Raw genomic sequence first — 21943 nt, forward strand, 5'->3', positions numbered from 1 at the left:
AATTGATAATAGCTTATTTCTATTTTGTAAAGTCTATTGATGATTTTAGTGGATAACTACCTGTGGTATTGCCTGCTCAATATCTTTCTTACAGTAATAACACACTAATTGTCTTTTGGGAAACACGTGATACCCTCATTTCTATTCCTGTGTTATGGCAGTCTGCTTGTGCAGGTTAGGGTTGCCCATGTGACCCAGGTCTGATCTATGAAAGGAAAGCCTAGGACTTGTGCTGTGACTGTTGAGGAAAGAGCTTGTCTGCGAACAAAACCAACACAGTGTCCAGAGAAGGAAAATAGTACATATTATCATAAGTCTATACATATGTAAGGCCAATGACCCTCCCCACTGGAATTTTTAGTTATATGTCCTGATATATCAATAATGTTTTTTGACAAACCAAAATAGTTAAAACTAATAAATGATTGAGAGTACATAGATGATAATCATATAGTATTCACTCAAATTATCATCAGCTTGACTGAATAAACTTCAGTTAACACAATTTTTCTAAAATATCTGCCAACATACATTAAGCCTCATGTACTGTTCAGTATAGGGTCATTGGCCTCCTAATTTTCAGAGGAACATTATCATATGAGAAATTTCTTATTCATTTACTCATTTATTTCTAATATTGATTAAGGATCAATTATGAGAGAATACAACAATGTAAGTAGTTAATTGTATTTTCTGGCTTAAATGAGGCCCAGATTTATGACAAGGTGAGTGTCAATTACTTAATCAAATAAACAAGTGTAAAATCACAACTGTTCAACTACTGTCATATAATATTTGAAGAACGATAATAATAAAAGAGGCATTTCACTTTAATGAGATGTTAAGATTTCTTGCATAAATGAATTTAGGCCACCACTTTTATAGACAAGGCATTAGTTCAGTAGAAGTTCCAATGAAACCACAAACAACTTCTCTTTCTATCCAAAGACCACCAAATTCATGCTCAGATTACACAACTTGTGCCTCCTTTGCCTTGGTGGAGAAAAACACTGGTGCTTGCTGGAGAAGGATCTCAGCAAGATCGCCTAACATAGACCCTGGTTATGATTTCAGACATACTGAGACAGGAAATTATTGGGTCCAAAGTAGTTAGGATGAGATGTCAGGAGGGTACAGACTCCAACTGGGTAGTTTCCTGAGCTGACACAATGGACCCTAACAGGGAGGACCACAGTGTAGGTAGGGCCATATTGACCTCCAAAGCATAGGTCCCAGACAGGAGCCACTTTTAACCAAGTCCAAGGACAGAAGATACCACACTTAAATGAGTTCTGAACAGAAAGCCTGTAAGTGGACAACAGGGGAGGTGGGTGGGAGCAAGGAACAGCTTGGACTAATATTTTGTGAGAAAATGAATTCCTTGTCATTAGATAGTTAACCTGTACTTAAAGTTAGCATGTTTTTTTTAAAAAAATATTTAAAATATGAATGTGACCGATTAAAAAAGTGATAACAATTACCATGGAATGTAGGGGGGCTAAAATTGTTCCACAGTATAATTTTCACACTAAACTATTGTCTCAAAATAAGCAAATCTCATGTTACATGGAGAAAGGGATGTTCAACAAATAAAGTATCCTTCCCCATAAAGATCTTGTTTTGTTTTGTTTTGTTTTAAAGAAATGCTATATTCTGTATAGCCTCTAGCTATCTAATTACTCTGGGATGAGTTCAACTGAGTGACAGTCACTGAATGTGTCCACAGACTTTATAGGGAGTAATTTGCCTGAACTTTTTTTTATATAATTAAATAGTAATCAGTGGATGGCAATTTAGACCTCCATAATGTGAACATATGAGAAAATATGACATCATGAATTGCTAAACACAGGATTAATCACCCTTGAGGCTTTAGCTAAACTTACAGGTTGCAAGGTGCTTAGCTTAGGCCTTGTGTTGAACTTGAATGAAGTTACAGCTTTACAGTATGCATAGATCTATTGAGGGACATGTTAAACCCACAGACACGTAGGCGATTCAGATGCAAGAGTACTTTTAAAATATGAATACTGAGACATGATTGTACCATAATGCTTTCTGCTTCGGCTCTGAATACCAAGGTAGTAGCAACTGGTTATGAAATGATTTGCTCCTTTAAACCAATTTTATCAGTTACTCTTATTAAGAATAAACAATTTCTTTTAAAAATTATTGAGACTCCCCATAGTCAGTAGGGTACTTTTAAAGTAATAACTTTTTTAAAAATGAATTTCTTTTCACTATAAACTAGAGCTTTAATCAGATGAGGTTCTATCTGATTTTATTTAGAAGATGTGTATGTTCACCAGACACTATCATAACATCCAGTCCAGCAAATTTTGTTATTTAAATTATTTCAGTTATAAATTCCAGTTTCCCCCACTTATGTAAATAGATTAAAAATTGCTTTGGAGCAGAAGCTTTCCAAATATGGTCTCAGCCTAGAGGTGATTTTTTTTTTTTTTTTAGGGAAAGATTTTTTTTAGTTGTATTAACTCTCCAATGTAAAAATCCATGAAACCCAGTGGAAAGAAAATCTGAGAAATTCTTTCACTTTGATAAATCTGAAATGTTGGAACTTTCAAGTTTAAAATTTTCCCTGGGGCACTGTAAGAAAACTGTCAGGAGATAAGTTTGAAAAGAATGTTATAACATTTAGAAGTTATAAATAAATTAAACAACATAGGTCATTGCATAAATGAGCATTAACTATTTCTATCAGGCTTGAAATTTTCATGACCTACATTTCTTCATATCATATCATGAGGTCTATATTCATTCTATTCAGTTCCAGAGACTTTTTTTTCCTCTCTCTCTTTCTCTCTTTTTCTTTTCTGAGGCTACTAAGGATGTGGAAAAGAGGTGGAATGAGGGAAGGTAAATGAGGTGAGAGTGAAGGGCTTGCATCTGTCACCCCTCATTCACTACCCACTGTAAGAAACAGGCTCTTCCTTCCAGGAGTGACAGGTACCTTGTATCATTCACAAATGAAGCCATGTTCAATTAAAGCAAGAATGAAATATTTTGTATGTGACAAAGGAGGCCAACCCTTTGAAGTATAAAATGTATTTCTCTATCCTAAGTAATGGTAACAGGAATGAAGCCGTTTTCAGCTACCAGCTTACCAAAAACTATACTACTTTCTATCTCTTTTTATGTAGACTATTTAAATGGTGTTTTTAATCTGAAAAATTGTCCCAAAGGTATTCTCTTTCAGATTAAATTCTGAATTGACATTTATAAAAATTTCAAATTAACAGCCAAACAACATCCAAAGAACTCACATTACCATGTGTCTTGTGCTTAACTAAAACATTCCAGGGCAAGTATGTCTTAAAGCCAGGAAAGCTGTAAAAATAATGATTATATTTATTTTACTCTTCATGTCCTTCCTTGGGATGAAAAATCTGGAAATTTTGGGGTACATATTTGTTAAGTGGATGATGGAACAATTATGGGATACTTTCAAGAACAGCAACTAATAAGTCCTATGGCAAAGAATAAAACAGAAGCCAAAGTGCACAAAGTATAAATATTCAAAGTTCCAGAATGTCAACTTAACTCCAACTTCTTAAGTAAGTCATCTTCTAACACTCACAGATCCTGTCTTCCCCTCTGCTCCTGACAACTCCCAATTTCATATCATTTGCAAATTCAATTAGCTTGCTCTTTACTCCTGTCACATAACCCATCTGACCTCCTCTGTCTTTCTGCTCCATTTCACCCTTCTATCCCCACAGACTCTCCTAGGAACAGAGGAATACATTTTGTCTTACTCATCTCTGTTTCCTATTTTCTGTGCAGTGCTCAGAGGAGATGAATTATGAGAACAAATAGATATGTATGTTTTGGTACCAGAATATAAACCCTCTGTAATGATTTGTTTCCACTCATTATTATCTAATCTGTGTAAAATTTAACAAATTTATACATAATTAATAATTGTTACCTGGAACATTTCTATGTGCATTTATTATGTATTATTATCTACAAATGCTATGTGGGGAACTTGATGTTATATACTTGTGACATCAGATTCACATTTTGAATCTCAGTGTGCACAGAAAAATAAATTTTTTTTGGATACTAAGCTACCTGTGTGGTTATGGGCACAAATATTATCATTAAATAAAAAGTATTTATATGTTGGTGTTGACCTTTTAATTAAATGGAAATGGCCAGAGTCAATCATCTATTGACAGATATTTACATAGCCAGTAATTATAGGGTACAGAGATTATTTCAGTTATAAAATTGGGAACAAGTCATACAAATTTTAGAAATAGAGTCACCAAGTAATCTGTAAGAACAAGTAATTGCTATGTTTTTAACTCACATTTACCAAGAAAAACTAAATTCTTACGGTAATATTGTGAAGTGACTTGTAATTATAAAGGCATTAGTATGATTTTTATTTTCTTAGTGATTAGGAGTCTGAAATCTCTAATAACATTCATATTGTGACTAATCATGTGAAAGAATTTCAGAACACCTCAGCATAGAACTCTTTGTAGAACTGCTCTGCTCCATGTTTGGAAGCTAGAGCATTTCAAAACTGTCTAGGGGCTCTTCTCAGTGCATACTGATTTTGGCCCCAAGGATAGTACTTCATACCTCTCAAGATGCTAAAATTAGTATTTCTTAAAAATTAAAAGTCCAGTATTTTAAAAGGCAGTGTTGGAACTACAGAGAATCATTACCATAGAACTTCTGAGTCTTTGATGATTTAATGTATATATATTTTTTAAATAGTGTAAATTCCCATAAAAGGTTCTCAATTTTCACCCCCCAAATTGGAACAACCTCAAAATAAGACACCTAGTATCTTATTCTCCTCTCTCCCTGCCTCTTGACTTACCTAGTTAAAAATAAGAATTTAGTCTTTATAAGTGTCTAAATTCTCAATTTCTCATGCCAAAGAAGGAACAAGTTAGTACTGATTGTTATAGGTGTGATGATTATAAGCAACAACAACAACAACAAACCACATTTATTGAAGTCACTTACTGAAGTTACCCCCATTATTGCATAATTATTTGTGCAATAATGGATGGTTGTTTCTGACATCCTGCTTTTAGCTCATGAGTTTCAGTTGAGTATGCATAAACCCAGGCTAAGTCTATATCATGGATGATTTATGTATCTCAGATTAAGAGATATGATCTAGAGTATCTCATTCCTCCAGAATAGTGTTTGTGTGTATTTTTGGCTTAGATGTTGCTAGAATTTGAGGTGTGTGTGTGTGTGTGTGTGTGTCTGGGCATCAAACAAACAGCTATGAAACTCTGTGAATAGGGTAAACCAGGAGACTAAGAAAACATTTAAAAAGAAATTAGAGGTTGGGGTGATAGCTCAGTGGTAGAGCACTTGCCTAGCATGTGTGAGGCACTGGGTTTGATTCTCAGCATTGCATATAAATAAATAAAATAAAGGTCCATCAACAACTAAAAAAAGAAGAAAGAGGAGGAGGAGGAGGAGGAGGAGGAGGAGGAGAAGAAGAAGAAGAAGAAGAAGAAGAAGAAGAAGAAGAAGAAGAAGAAGAAGAAGACACTTTAGAAAATAGAAATTAAAGCATTATTAAGGTGCTGTGTATAGTTGTTCGAATAGTGCTACATTCTAACCTGTCATTGCAGTGTTAGAAAACATTCTTGGTTAAGTAATAAGTAATAAAACAAGTTGAAATAATCTTAGCATAAGACAGAAGCATAGACAATGGGAATTCAACGAAGAAAACCTACTACCATCAGTTCCTAAGTCCGTTGGCACTTCCAGGGTATGACAATCACAAGAGATCGAACAAATTATTTTGAGGACTTGTTATTTGCCAGGCAAATTCAAAGTTTTTCCTGTCTTTTAACTCATTAACTCCTACAACTAGGGAAACTAAGGTGCAGGGCAGGAATTCCTCATTCTGGGAACTTTTATACTTATGCTAAACTTCAGACTGTTTCTGTTTCTGGCATCACTGACTTCCCAGGAATCAATGGCTTCAGCTCTAGCTGTGTCTTTTTCTTTTTTTCATTATCTTTACTCTATGAACCCAATTTGCAGGAAATAAAGCTTTGTATTAATCTGGCTCCATACTCCAAAGAAAGACTGAAAGAAAATATGCATTTGGCTATAAAAAAATATACGCACACAATACATTGTTAAATGTAAGTGACCTCCCCATTTTTTTCCATCTTCTTTGCTTAAACACTCCTCATAAAAACGGTATTTCTTGGCAAGGGAAACCATTTTTCCTTTATGTCAGAGTCACTGTTAAGTTCACATTTGTGTTTGCAAGTTCTGTTTCCAACTTTCCACTTCAGCTCTATCCCCCACAGCAAGAAGAAAATCAAGAATTTGCATATTGTGCTTATGAAGTAGAGGAGCTGTCTTAAGAGAAAAGTTCCGAGGGGTAGGAAATCGTGAACACACACACTCCGTTGTCTCAGAATCCTAAACGAACATATTTGTACTCTACTTTTATATATTTCTTTGCTTTCAATTAAGATGCCTTATTAAATAGCATTCAAACATGTGAAAACAAAGACAGAGCCTGACAGAATTTCAACAGGTTTTGTGCATTCATACTGTATGTCACCTCTTAATTAGCAACCAAAATGCAATGAACAGATTGTACAGTTTACCATCCTAGCCTAGCTCCTACACTTGCTATTTGTGCGGATACAGCATATTTAAAGAGACCCCTATCCAGTGGGATTTTCATACTTGCTCCATCCCTAGAATACAACCACCATCAACTAAATGCCACTTCATGGATGCCTCAGCCTGCAGCAGCAGCTGGCATTACCAAGCAGTTGAAAGGACATTTTAATCTCCTGTTTAATGCATTTTTCTCCACCTGGGATAAGAAGCCAAAATTGCTGTTAGCAAAAAATGCCTTAGTCATTAACTGAAAGTGCCTTTTTTAAAAGTGTTCCATTACTCCCCTACTGGGAAATTTCAGACTTTATTAGCATTTTTTGAATTTGTATTAGTAGTACCTTAGTGGTAAAATGCTAACGGATGAACACTTAGCTATTTTCCCCAGGTTTTGCTTTTGGGCTCTTCTTGTACAGGAGGAGAGGGGCGGGGGAGAAGGGTCAATATATTGCACTCTTCATCTAGCTCTCCAATACTAAGTCCATAGTCTGAGGAATCCTCTTAATTTTCTATTATTTTAGCCCTGTGGAAGCAAAAACGAGTGGATTTAAGGACTCACTTTTACCTAAGGGCAACTAAGAGGATATTAAATGTTCTTTAAATGCAAGGCTTGTATGTTTAAATCACATGCATGCTGGGCTGGTATTACCTTGCTTTGGTGATCAGAATGTATTGAATTCAGGCTGCAAGAAAATAGAAATTCTCCCATTGAAACACATGCTGTTAGTGAATGGGTTGATCTGTAATTTCTGTAGGATCGACCTAACATTGAAAAACAATCATCTAAACAATGATTTGAGTCAAACATAATTTAGACTGGGATTTTTTTTTCACATTTTTGTTTTATTTTGAGACTGTGAAACACCTATCTCAATTTTAGGTCTTCTGAAATATCAGATAAGCTTGAGAGAGTTGTTGTTTAGTTTCTGTAAGTACTGCACTCCTTAGTCATGGGCTAAAACAAGTAAAAATATAAAAGTAATAAATATATTGAAATCTTTCACCAAAATACTTGGATTTCCAGTAAAAACTGAAAGGAAAATATGTTAATAAAGCATCTGAAAAGAAATTCAGTCCTTTATTGACCTAATGAATAACTGTATTTTGGTCATTATTGAGAGGAATTCAGTATTTATTACTTGTTTTATTATCATATTCAATAAATTGAGCAATAGATTGCCATGGCATATAACTACTCCAAACCCTCTTTAAGACTGGGATTTGTTTCTGTTGTTTCTTGGTTTGGTAACAGAGCAGGCAAAGCTCCTTTGATATGTAAAAACTATGGTTTCCTTAAGATATAAGTGAAAATGCAGTCCATTTCCAATAAATGTTGGACTAAGCAGGGGTAAAGAAGGAATATTGGATTTAACAGGTATTAAGACTAACAGAGGCCCTAGTTTCCAAGGAAATGTGTGAGACAGTGGAGCCACTGAGCCTGAAATGGGGAATGTGTAGGATACTTAATGGGAGCATAAATGATTAGGCAATTTCTAAAATTTCCCTTTATTATTCAAATGCTGGGAAATACAATTGAAAAGACACTCAAAGTCACTACATAATGGCCTTTGAATGGCTTGGCAAAACTCTTCCATAGCAATTAGTTGTATCCTTTATAAATCCCTGCCACTAAATCTGACCCAAAATGTAAGCAACTCAGATAAGGTGATTGAGTGCAAATGACCAGCTTTGCTAGCTTATTAGAATGCACAGGTGCGTATATGGATGGAGAGAGAGAGAGAGAGAGAGAATATGAATCAGATTCCATTGAGGTGTTAATCTTCCCATAGCAGTCCTCTGAGTGAATCATCAACAAATTTGACTGCATCTGTTATGCAATATGGCTTCATTGTGCATTATTCAAAATTGTAATAGAGATTTTTAGAGCATCCAATTATGACTTCTCTTTTATAATTTAATTGAAAAGTTTCCATAGTTAGAAGACCACAAACACATTGTGGCCTTTGAAGTGGAAGTCAATGGAGTACTTTTCATAGAATTCAAACACACTTGCAAATTCTATACTCAACTACATGGTGTTTCAATTTTTTAACACATGAATTCCTTTCTCAGAAGCATGTAATTTTAAGAAGCATTCTTATTATTTTTAAAAATTCCTTTATCAATTAATCTGTATATGATATATAACAAAATGTTAAGAATAGTTTTTTAAATTTTGTGTTTTCAGGGTAGAAAAGATTAAATTATGTAAAATTGATTTTATTTCTGATAAATCATAGACTATGTAAAGATAAATTTCAATCTTACACATCTATTTAACAAGCAACTCATAACATTTAATTTAACTGCACTATGAAAAAAAATCTGATTTAAAACAAATTTATAAAAAACAACACATTACATTTGAATTGAGAGAATAAAAGCCTATCAGAATATAGATTGAAATATAAATTTTTGAAATAAAACAACAGACCAAAATTCTTAGCTGGATATTTTGCATTTTCATTAAAAGCTTTTTATAATGCATTTCTGTGTGTTCTTTTTCTTTCCAAATATTTATTTACAAAGCGTATGTTCACAAATGACACATAATGGGTATAGAGAGCCTTTATCCCAGCAGAAAAAAAATGCAAATCAGATATATTCATCACTATTTTTTTAACATTGGCTTTTTCATTTCTACACAATTTCTGATATGCTACCTAGGATTCTGATCAGATGAAAGCAACTAAGGACCATCTTTATGTAATTATATAGAGTTATAGACTTCTGATCATCTTTTTTCATCAACTTGCACTCCACATCTTTTATTAACATTACACTGTAGATTAAAGGGAAAAAAGAACAAAAAGTATATGACTGAAAATTAAAATTTGTAATTAAATAATGGTAAACCATCACAGTTTTGGTTGACTAACAAATTAAATGACCAAGTTATATCACTACTCACCATTCAGTTGTTATCTCCTCCAAAGTACTTGGACTGTTTTATTTCAAATGGAAAAATCTTCAACAACCCTTTTACTAATTTAAAACTTTAATTAGGTATATCATTATCACCATTAAAAACATGTATGTACATATATGCATAATATATAACATATACAATGTATTATTATGCATTTATGTACATACATAATATATAACATAATAACATGTTATATATTATGTATGTACATATATGCATAATATACAACACTAACTCATATAATATAATATATAATATATATAATATAACATATAATATTATGTTATATATTATGAATGTACATATATGCATAATATATAATAGTCATGTTATATATCATGTTATATTATGCATACATGTAATTACATATATATATATATATATATATATATATATATATATATATAAATAAAACATTCCTGAAAATTTCTGGGTCTTATGTTTGATGAACTTAAAGCAAGTCCCAAAGACAGTAGTTATCCTCAACATCTATAATGTTAAGTAATACTCACTACTTTGAAGTTTCCTAAAAACTTACTTTCTTGAAATCGTAGCATAAAAACCAAATTCCATTTTCTTTTAATCCACAACATTAGAGATCTAACTTCAGAAATAAAAAGATACAATGCCTGTATTTATTACAAATGTGCATGTTCCACTTAAAAATGTTTATACTTTCAATTCCTTCATGTAAACAATAGCATTTATAGTCTGGACACCATGGGGACATATGGAAGACATGAAATGTGAACGTCTATGTCAGCCTGTACTGAAAAATGCGGTTTTGTAGAAAATATTAAGCTGTTGGGTCAATGTCCTTGCCAAATATTCAAAATCCTCAGGTTTTCTTTCCTTATAGTGCTCATCTGTTAAGTTGTTGCCATGTGTTAGAAGTGTGTTAGGTACACTTCCTCAAGTATGTCTAGTTATCACAATTCATGGAAAAGAGTTATATCCATATTTGAGGATGAAAAAGCTAAGGGACAGAAAAGTCATGAAATATTCCCAAAGTCTTTCACTTCCTGCTAAATATCTTCAGGTGAGATCCTGATCCATAATTTCTTTCCACGTCACCTTGATTACTGATATTCCTGATCTAGTCAGCGGTCTACCTCTATCTTTTCAGGTCCTCATTTTAACATGACACCTTGATTGATATCATTTTTAGTCACACAAGCTGATTCTGATCTTTCAGATCCTGATCTCAATGTTTTCTTTGGTAATAATGTGACAGCTTAATCTATGTTCATCATGAATAGGATAATTTGAGTCCAACTTGAATTTTCTCATAGGGGCTGCTTTCTTTTGAATATCATTAATGTGAAGACATCAATCTAATAATTAATTGATAATACTGATCTTTTTCAAAAAAGCCCAACAAATAAATTATTCAAAAAAGAAATTATTAAAAAATATTGATTAAAATAAATGTAGAAAGAAATGGAGATATTTTCCAATCCATGTAATAAAGAGCAGGGGCACAGTGTGAGGCCTGACTGTTTTAGAGTTCTCCTTCCCTAATTACTCTGTAGCCTTGGAAAATTACTTAATCTCTCAAAGACACATTTCCTTTAAAGCAAGATTAATAATACTAATACATATGACTGTTGTGAGGATTAAGTTAATGAATGTGTGAAAAAAATCCTGTTCAAATTCAAGCTCAATGAAAGGGTAGAGGAAAGTAGAATAAGTTCTGAAGAGTAGAATAAACCACCCTTGGTTTTATGGCTTCCCATTGTAGAGTAACTGGTTCTCCTCAAGAGAAATTTCAGTCAATCTGGCTCATTGCTTTTCTTTGCTCTTCCTCCTTTCTTCAGTCTTAACTTTAAAACCCTTTAATATGCAAAGATATGAGATCACTGAGAAAAAAATTCCCAATAATCCAAAGACTGTGCCAAGTGCAATATCACTATCCAAATGGGAGGAGCTGATTTAGTATTTGAACCTACCATTTACTACAGGGCCAGCTCTAAGTCATTCTTGAACATAAAATAAGATACTTATCTGAAATGCCTAAAGGAATAATAGCAAAATGATCTCCATAGTAACACTGTAGAACATAGGACCTTGAACATGAACTCATAGAAAGGACAGCATTCCAGCAGCCAATTTAGAAAAAGGACAGAACTTCTGTGTGCAGAATTTAGAAGTGGCACAAACACACTTATGGAATGTTGTGTGCATAACTGATACACAATGGGTGCAAATTGCTGCACTAAAACGTCTACAAAATTATATTGAATGTTATAGAAATGTGTGGGTTTCAAAAATCAAGAGATTATATTATTCCTGTTTTACAGATAAACAACTGACATCCACTTAAGCATGTGACTAGTAAGTATTGATGGCCATGGCCTAAATGATTATTATGAATGCAAGTACATGCCCTTACAGGATCTCATCTGTGATACTTGGCTTTAAAGAATTTGGCTAAATAACTGCCACACTTCCCTGAAATAAACTTATCAGAAACAAGTCTCTTTAGTACAGTTTTCATTAGAGACATTAGATTTGAACATGATGATTATACCTGTATTCCTCTAGAAAAAATAATTGTTTTCCCCTTTATTACTTATTCAATATTGGTTGTTATCTATTGATAAATCAGAAACAATTTCTACTTATAAGTTCCCCAAATGAAAATTCTACTAATATTTAAAAATGCCTCCATTAGGAATACGAGATATAGAACAGAAGATGCATTTGCTAAAAACAAATAATAATGGATTTCTAAATAATAAATTCTGTGAGAAAATGCCTAGTGCAAAGCACTTATGGAAATGCTTGGTATCAAAAATCTTGGTGATAAAAATAACTATACCAATGTTAGCATTAGATTTCCTGTTTTATTTTATTCTCCTAACTTTCTAGTATTTTGAAAAATGGAAGAGTTTTTATTCAGTGGCTTTTGAAGAGATAATAAATTTTAAAGTGAATAATTATGTAGTTTAAAAAAATTTAGCTTTCTTCGTTTTATTAAACAAAACAAAAATAAAATTCTGGTTTGGGAGGAAATAGGTATACTTGCATAAACTTCTATATGGCAACTGTCAGCGTAACAGACTTCAATATTTTAAAGAAGACTATACAATTCTTATATTTTTCTAAGCCCTACTACAGAGAAAGTTGTTAAATTATACAGAAAGTTGTCCTTTCTCCTTTCACATATACCCTTACCATGCAATGTGTTTTTTATATCATCATGATGAATATTGTGTACAAGAAAATAGTACAATATGGTATACTTCTCACTAGAAATGGCTTTTATTTTGAAGAAATCACCTTTTAATGCTCCGAACACCAAATTAAAAGGGATGGGAGAGAACAACTAAGCGAAGGGTTCAAAACAATGCCCTACACAGCATTTGCAGAACCACTAACATTTTCTAAGATGACGGAATATTTGTGCAGGTAGAGAAGGGAAGGACAAGTCCTGGCTGTCCTGCCTCTTGACAGAGGATATAAATCACCCTGTACACTAGAGGATACCTTTCCAGGCTGCATGCTGGGAACTTCATTACGCAAGCTGTGCCACATATTACTATGCATACTGCTGCTGATTGGTCATAGACACATATCCACAGCCTATTTCTGTCATTGTCTTATGGGGGAAATAGTCATTTTTCTCCATAGACAGATACAGGCTTGAAAAGAACATAAACAAATGCTATTGTAAGCTCAGAAGATCTCAAAAATATATTCTTGACTAATGATTTGTCTAACTTGTCCTAATTCTATCTCCTGATGCACAAAACATGATCACATTATTATGGTTTGATTTTCATGAAATCTCATTTGATTTAAATATGATTGTTATCCAACATAAGTCTTGTTGCTCCTGGTCTCAGCCTCATTAACAAGAGAGCAAAGTATTTCCCCGTAGAAGAATTTTCAGTACCTTGTTGTTTTAAATTGTTAATCTTTTGGGTTCATTCATAAAAGACAGATTTTATTTACTTAGTTTTGCTCATATGCCATGAATGTAGTTTAATCTAATTTATACCAGTTGTGATAATAAAAAAAAAAAAAAAAAGCAAAGGAAGACTTATAATCTTCAGGCTGGAAACACAGTGTCATTTTTGAAGTCAACAACATAAAATTAATGAACCAAAGGAGATAAAATTAATGAACATAACTATTAGCAAGCTTCCTGTAGTTTGAGAACACTAATGTAATTTTAGATGTAGAATCTTCATAATTTAGCCTCTTCAAGGGGAATATTCCATGGTGAAATGCTTCTGCTACTTCTGCTTCAGTTCAATGCTGTCCATCAAAAAACGTGTGCAGTGTTCGTGTCATATTTTAAGCACTGATAAAAAGGAGGGAAACAGATATTTCCTTGAATTTTAAATCAGATGAATTTTATGAATTAAAAAAAAAGTGTTGTAGTATGTGTGGTCAAAATAAACCAATACAGGAGGAAATAATAACTAGGGCTTGATATACCATTTGTTTCTAATTGTTGTTTGTGGGGAAAAATATTAGTAATTTATGTTCTACATTTCTTTCCTATTGGACTGGTGTATTGTGCCATTTTATGCTGATTTCATGATCTTAAGAGTGATGGTTATCTTTAAACAGTGTTTCTAATTTAATTAATATTGCTTTATATCTTGTCAATCAAGAGCTTCCAAAACTCTGTGAGACCTCAAATATTATCTTCAGAGTGGCAGTTTTCACATGACACATTCATACAATCAGACTTCTCCAATGGGACTTCATTGAGTTAGAAATAAACTTGTGTTTGTTGAACACCAACATAACTTTCCATTGGTTGGCATTTATCTTCAGAGTTTATTAGTTTGGGTATTGACTTAATCTGCTTTTGTGGAGAGAACACATTCTCTTTAATTACCAAAAAGAAGAGAAAAATAAACACAATTCAATCTATCTTTTTAATTTCTGTTATTTAAGTAACTTATGTCACATTCTGTAATCTCAAAATATTAGGGGAAACGTTTCCAACCAATTTCTTTTTTTAAATTTTTAATTAATTAATTAATTAATTTTAATTAGGCATATATGACAGCAGAAAGGATTTTGATTAATTGTACAAAATAGCAGCACAACTTTTCACTTCTCTGGTTGCACACCATATGTGCAGTCATACATGTACTAGGGTAATGATGTCCACCTCATTCCACCATCTTTCCTGCCGCCATGCACCCTCCCTACCCCTTCCTCCCCTTTGCCCCATCAAACCTCCTCTATTTTTCTCATGCTTCCCCATATGGATCAGCAACCACTTCTAAGAGAGAACATTCAGGCTTTGGTTTTTTGGGGATTGGCTTACTCCACTTATCATGATATTTTCTGACTCCATCCATTTACCTGCAAATGCCATAATTGTATTCTCTTTTAATGCTGAGTAATATTCCATTGTGTGTATATACCACAGTTTTTTAGCAATAAAAAGATAGTTTTATTATGAGTATAAAGATATATGTGTCAAGATACTACAAAAATGTTGAGTGATTTTTCCATCATTTGCAACAAGAGTATTAATTTTTACTTCTTTCTTAAAGGAAAATATAAGGACAATTCCCTTCCTATGCTTAAAATACTTTAAAAATGCATAAAATTTTTTGAAAAACAATATATAATTTCCATATTCTCACACACCTTGTTTTATTTCAACTCTTCTTTAATATGATCTGTTTTAGTTAGTTTTTACATTACTGTGACCAAAATGCTCATTAAGAACACCTAAGGAAGACAAGTTTATTTAGAGCTCATGGTTTCAGAGTTCTCAGTCCACAGAGAGCTGATTCTATTGCTCTGGGGCCAAAGTAAGACAGCATATCAAGGCAGAAGGGCAGATCAGAGGGAAACTGCTACCCTCATACTGTGTCAGGAAGCAGAGAGAGAAGTGAGAAAAGGGACCACAGGGAAGATTCTCCCTTCAGGGTACTCACTCAGTGACTGACCTCCTCCAGATATGCTCCACCTGCCCACAGTTACTTCACAGTCAGTTCATGTAAACTAGGATGGGCTGATTAGATTACAGTTCTCACAATCCAGTCATTTCATCTCTGAATATCCCTACATTAATACAGGAGCTGTAGGGGAACTGGTCATATTCAAACTATAACATAATGCTTCATCCTTGTTGACCAAATCTACTTCTAGATGACATCAAAATTTAACTAGTCTTTCTATCAGTGTAATTCAGTCATCTTTTGTTTTTATGGTTTGACCAAACTACTACTATTATTAAGTTATTGGCTGACTCTTTTTTGGGGAGCAGGGTGTGTAATCAGGGATTATTCCACAGGTTTTTTTTTTATCCATTTATCTATTGAAGGGCTTCCACAGTTTTAGTTATTGTGAAAAGAGCTGCTATAAACATTGATGTGGCTGTGTTACTATAGTATGCTGATTTTAAGTCCTTTGGGTATAGACAGAGGAGTGGGATAGCTGGGTCAAATGGTGGTTCCATTCCAAGTTTTCTAAGGAATCTCCATACTGCTTTCCAAATTGATTGCACCAATTTGCAGTCCCACCAGCTATGTATGAGTGTGCTTTTCCCCCCACATCCTTGTCAACATTTATTGTTGTCTGTCGTCTTGATTATTGCCATTCTGACTGGAGTGAGATGAAATCTTAGAGTAGTTTTTAATTGTATTTCTCTAATTACTAGAGATGTTGAACATGTTTTTCATATATTTATTGATCAAATGTATACCTTCTGAGAACTATATGTTCAGCTCTAGCCCATTTATTGATTAGTCCAACAAATTTCTTAATGGAAAAAAAAAAGAGAGAGTGGCAACTTCAAAATGCCCCAATGATGAATAAATCTGCAACCCTTTCATCTGATCTGTGCTTTGACATTTTTTGCATTTTTTTCACTTTTACAAATAAACAGGTTTGTGATTTTGTTTGGTATGTACTCACAAATATTGTATAATGCCTGAGAGTAACATACATTTCAAATGATTCCTTTTAGATTATTGTCTAAAATTATAATTTAGCCAATCACGTCATGGTCAACTAGAATTATTTTATAAAAAGACTTTATTTCAATACTCATGGACAAAATGTGATTTATGGTCAGCGTATATAAATTAACTTCTGTAATTGTTTTCCTTCCTTTACATGAATAATTTATTAAACAAAGGATTTTTGAAGATTTGATGTCAAAGAAGAAATAGTATCACTTGAATAAATATTTAAGATTCCTGGTCCTATCTAAAAATTTTTATTGATGTCTTATGTTTTCTAAAGGAAACAGATGGTGTGGTAGAATAAAACTAAGAAAGAAACTGAAGTGGTGGGATGGTAGGGGGCAATGGCACTGTAGATAATGCTGGAACTTTCATGAAGAAAACATGAGCAAAGGACCCAGCCTTTGCTTTAAGGAGATCCTGACCTATTGTGACTCGTAGTGTTTTCTGGTGAGCACACAGAAACTATTCTAAGTTGTTATGTGACAATTCTTCATGTTATATAAGAAAGTTTTTGAATAAATAATATTTAAGAAAACTACCTAAACTCAGGTTCAAATGCTTCTTGAATGAGCTGTATTATCTACTCAGATATATTAACTATGTATTAAAATAGAAGATAGATTCACATTGGTCTCCCTTTACTCATGGCTTCTACTGTATTATCAATATTTAGGTACAGAAATATTCTTAGTCTTATGGAAATATTTTCTTACTCTGAAGTCCCTATTCCACTGACTGACATTTCCTGTGCAGGTTTTCGAGGAGGCCAGCAGCATTTCTAAGTGGTGATAGAGGAGCTATAACAGAAGTGCATTTTGCAATATCTTTTCTTCCTAGACACTTATATGAATGTCATCTGGTTCCATTTTGATAGAGTTTTGCCAATTAATATAATTGTGTTAGTGTCCTTGGGTTATAATAACAAAATGCCCTAAACTGGATGTCTTAAACAATATAGTCATACTCTGGGGACCAGAATTACAAGATCAGGGTATCAGTGTGGATGGGGTCTGGGAAGGACTATTTTCCCAGGGTCCAGACAGCTAACTTCTCAGTGTGTTTCTCCTTAGCAGAGAGACAGAGAGTAAGCTCTCTGGGATCTCTTCTTATAAGGCACTAATCCCATCATGAAGGCCCTACCCTCACAACCACATCAAACTTACTTTCCAAAAGCCCTATCTCCAAATGCTATATCACACAATGGGAAAGCAACAATATATGAATGCTAGAAAAGACACAATTCAGTTCATAGAAAAAAGAGTCTTCTGTTTGGTGTTAAGCAACCTTATTAGAATCAACTCTTTGCAAAGAAAGATAAGATTCACTTTCTCATGGTTCATGCAAATGGCCTTAAAGAAGAGCCTCAACATTTTACAATGAGTGTATGAATATCTTCTGAAAGACTGCAATAACAAAGTTTGTGTATGAAGTTAAATAGAGGAATGTGGTTGTAAATGCTGACTTGAAGACCAGTCTAGAAGCTTTGTGTGGTGAAAAAGATAATGGTGGGGATTATTGAGTCATTTTGACTGGAAATGAAAGACAAGATTAGGGATACTCTTTTGCAACAACTCTCTTCTAAGGCTTATGGAATAGGAGAAGGTTCAGCACTTTGGTGGACAATTGATAACTTGACCATTCCCAGACCAAGCTTGGCTCCTTTTGGTAAATCCTCATCCCACCTATACTGTTATTCAGCCAAATGATTAACTAGAAGCATAAATGAAATGGAAATAAAACAATGTTTTCTGGTTAGAAGTACTTGATCTCGGACAGGAAGATGGCGGTGAGGGGAGTGCATTGCCCCCGTGTGCCGCGTCACTGTGTGGGAGTATGACGAGTCAGGACGGCTAAAGGCTATCTTGTTAGGAATTTCCAGCAATAGTGGGGTGCTCCGGAACCTGGAGGAAGGATTTCCATCGCACGAGGATCGGCTACGGGGACTCAAACGTGAGAGATTTGTCGCACGGAGGGTAACACTGCTTATTCAGCAAATCGCCCCGCGGCTAGAGTCTGCAGCGCGCGCTGGGAATCGAGGAGATAGTGACGCAGGGATACAGCGCTGCAGTTTCTGCCAGCCGTGCAAGCACCGTACTCAGTGCTGAATTCTGGGTTCGAGACGGGGGAAAGAAGCGGTCCAATTCGGTTCTCCACACCGGTCAGACCACAGAGGAGGCCAGCGGCCACCATCTTGGAGAGCTGACGTCACCATCCCTGTTTTCGACTGACCGCAGCTCATTCAGCCATAGAACAGGTAATTTCAGGCTGCCATTCGCCTGCGGCTTGCAGACAGATTACTCAGGCTCAGTGCTAAATAACCCGCGGAAACTGCTTCTTGGAGCCTACTCTTATCAGAGCATACACCGAGCATGGAGCGGCCGAGTTCCGGCGCCCGGAACTGCTCTGGCCCAGGGCTAAGGAGCCCGCGGAAACTGCTTCTCGGTCCGGGTCCTGCTGAGTACTGTGGAGGTAAATACCAACCGAGCCTTCGTGGGCAGCGGCAACAGGACTGAGACGGGGCCTGTGAGGGCCGGTCAGGACTCACCCGTTGCTTTGGTTACCCGGCAAAGGGAACGAAATGCTGCCATTCGCATAGGATACCAACATGGCAGAGATCTGATGTCATCAGAAAGCGGCGGAGGAGAGAACTTCATCAATACCAGCGGTGACAGAAACAGTTGGTCTCCTGATAGGGAGGGTGAGTCACAGACACCCGAGTCTCTCTCGCTTTGTCGTCGAGCCAGAGGGGAGGAGCTGGGCCGCCGCCCGCGCCCGGAGCAGGCCCAGCGGCTCGCCGGCATGGTGGTCGCGTGACCCCAATTGGAGAGGGGGAGGAGCGGAGCCGCCACCCGCACCCGCAAGGTCGGCAGACCTGCGACCCAGTGGTACGCGGGCGTGGTAGGAGGGGCAGGGCAGAGCCGCCGCCCGCGCCTGCAAGGTAGGCAGACTTGCGACAGACTGGCGGGTCAGGCCCAGCGGCCTGCCAGTGTGGTACACACGTCACCCCAACTGGAGTAGGGGCAGAGCAGAGCCTTCGCCCGCGCCCGGATCAGGCCCCGCCGGTGTGGTGGTCACGTGACCCCAATTGGAGTGGGGGCAGAGCGGAACCGCCACCCATGCCCGCAGGGTGGGCAGACCTGCAACCAACCTGCAGATCAGGCCCAGTGGTCCTCAGGCGTGGTAGGAGGGGCAGGGCAGAGCCGCCGCCTGCGCCTGCAAGGTAGGCAGACCTGCGACAGACCGGAGGATCAGGCCCAGCAGCCTGCCGGCATGGTACACACATCACCCCAATTGGAGTAGGGGCAGAGCAGAGTCGCCGCCCGTGCCAGGAACAGGCCCAGCGACCTGCTGGCATGGTAGTCACGACACCCTAATTGGAGTAGGGGCAGAGCAGAGCCGCCACCCGTGCCCGAAAGGTGGGCAGACCTGCGACCGACCAGCGAGACAGGCCCAGTGGCCTGCCAGTGCGACAGACACGTCACCCCATTTGGAGTAGGGGCAAAGCAGAGCTGCCGCCCGTGCCCACAAGGTAGGCAGACCTGCGACCGACCGGTAAAACATGCCCAGCGGCCGGCCGGGGTGGTAGGAACGTCACCCCAATTGGAGTAGGAGCAGAACAGAGCCTTCACCCGAGCCCGGAACAGGTCCAGCGGTCCGCGGGTGTGGTAGACAAGTCACACCAATTGGAGGGGGGGCAGAGCAGAGCCGCCGCCCGCACCTGCAGGGTAGGCAGACCTGCAACTGACTGGCGGATCAGGCCCGGTGGCCTGCCGGTGTGGTACACTCGTCACCCCAATTGGAGTAGGGGCAGAGCAGAGCCGCCGCCCACGCCTGCAAGGTAGGCAGACCGCCGCCCGACCCTGCAAGGGAGACTTTTCAACTATACAAGAGCAATATAAATATATAGGGGAAAAAAACATTTCAAAAACACAACAGTTTCACCAAGCAGAAAGAAATGCAAGCAGTATGAAAAGACAAGGAAAGAAAGGACCACAAGCAATGCAGGTCAACTCAACTTTAGAAGAGGTAACAGCTGCAGCAGATGGAATGTCAGATAAAGAATTCAGGATATACATGCTTCAGATGATCTGGAGTATCAAGGAAGACATTAGACAGCAAAATCAGACAATGAAAGATCACTTCGACAATGAATTACACAAACAAATCCAGGAAGCAAAGGATCAACTATACAGGGAGATAGAGGTTATAAAAAACAAACAAACAGAAATCCTAGAAATTCAGGAAGCAATAAACCAAATTAAAAACTCAATGGAGAATACTACCAGCAGAGTAGAACACTTAGAAGATAGAACATCAGACAATGAAGACAAAGTATTTCAACTTGAAAAGAACATAGACAGCTCAGCAAGACTGTTAAGAAACCATGAGCAGAACATCCAAGAAATATGGGATAACATTAAGAGACCAAACTTAAGAGTCATTGGGATACAGGAAAGTACAGAACTCCAAACCAAAGGAATGAGCAATCTATTCAATGAAATAATACGAGAAAACTTCCCAGACTTGAAGAATGAGACAGAATCCCAAATCCTAGAAGCCTACAGGATGCCGAATGTGCAAAATCATAAGAGATCCACACCTAGACACATTATAATGAAGATGCCCAACATACAGAATAAGGAGAGAATTTTAAAAGCTACAAGAGAAAGGAAGCAGATTACATTTAGGGGTAAGCCAATCAGGATAACAGCTGATCTTTCAACACAGACTCTGAAAGCTAGAAGATCCTGGAATAACATATTTCAAACACTGAAAGAAAATGGGTTCCAACCAAGAATTGTGTATCCAGCGAAATTAAGCTTCAGGATGGAAGATGAAATTAAAACCTTCCAAGATAAACAAAAGTTTAAAGAATTTGCAGCTAGAAACCCATCTCTTCAAAACATCCTTGGCAAAACATTATAGGAAGAGGAAATGGAAAATAACAATGAAAACCAACAGTGGGAGGTAGGACAGTAAAGGGGGGGAAATAATCAAAAAGGAAAAGAAACCATGTTTAGTAACATAAATAAACAAATATGGCTGGAAGAACAACCCATATCTCAATAATATCCCTAAATGTTAATGGCTTAAACTCACCAATTAAGAGACACAGGCTAGTAGAATGGATCACAAAACAAGATCCAACAATATGCTGCCTACAGGAGACCCATTTGATAGGAAAAGACATACACAGGCTGAAGGTGAAAGGTTGGGAAAAATCATATCACTCATATGGACTTCGGAAACAAGAAGGAGTGTCCATACTCATATCAAATAAAATAGATTTCAAGCCAAAGTTAATCAAAAGGGATAAAGAGGGACACTACATACTGCTTAAGGGAACCATACACCAACAAGACATAACAATCATAAATATATATGCCCCAAACAATGGTGCAGCTATGTTCATCAA

Source organism: Marmota monax, unplaced genomic scaffold (genome assembly GCF_021218885.2).
Source record: "Marmota monax isolate L192 unplaced genomic scaffold, Marmota_monax_Labrador192_F-V1.1 WCK01_AAM20220418_F8-fsc00018, whole genome shotgun sequence".
NCBI classification, from domain to species: Eukaryota; Metazoa; Chordata; class Mammalia; order Rodentia; family Sciuridae; genus Marmota; species Marmota monax.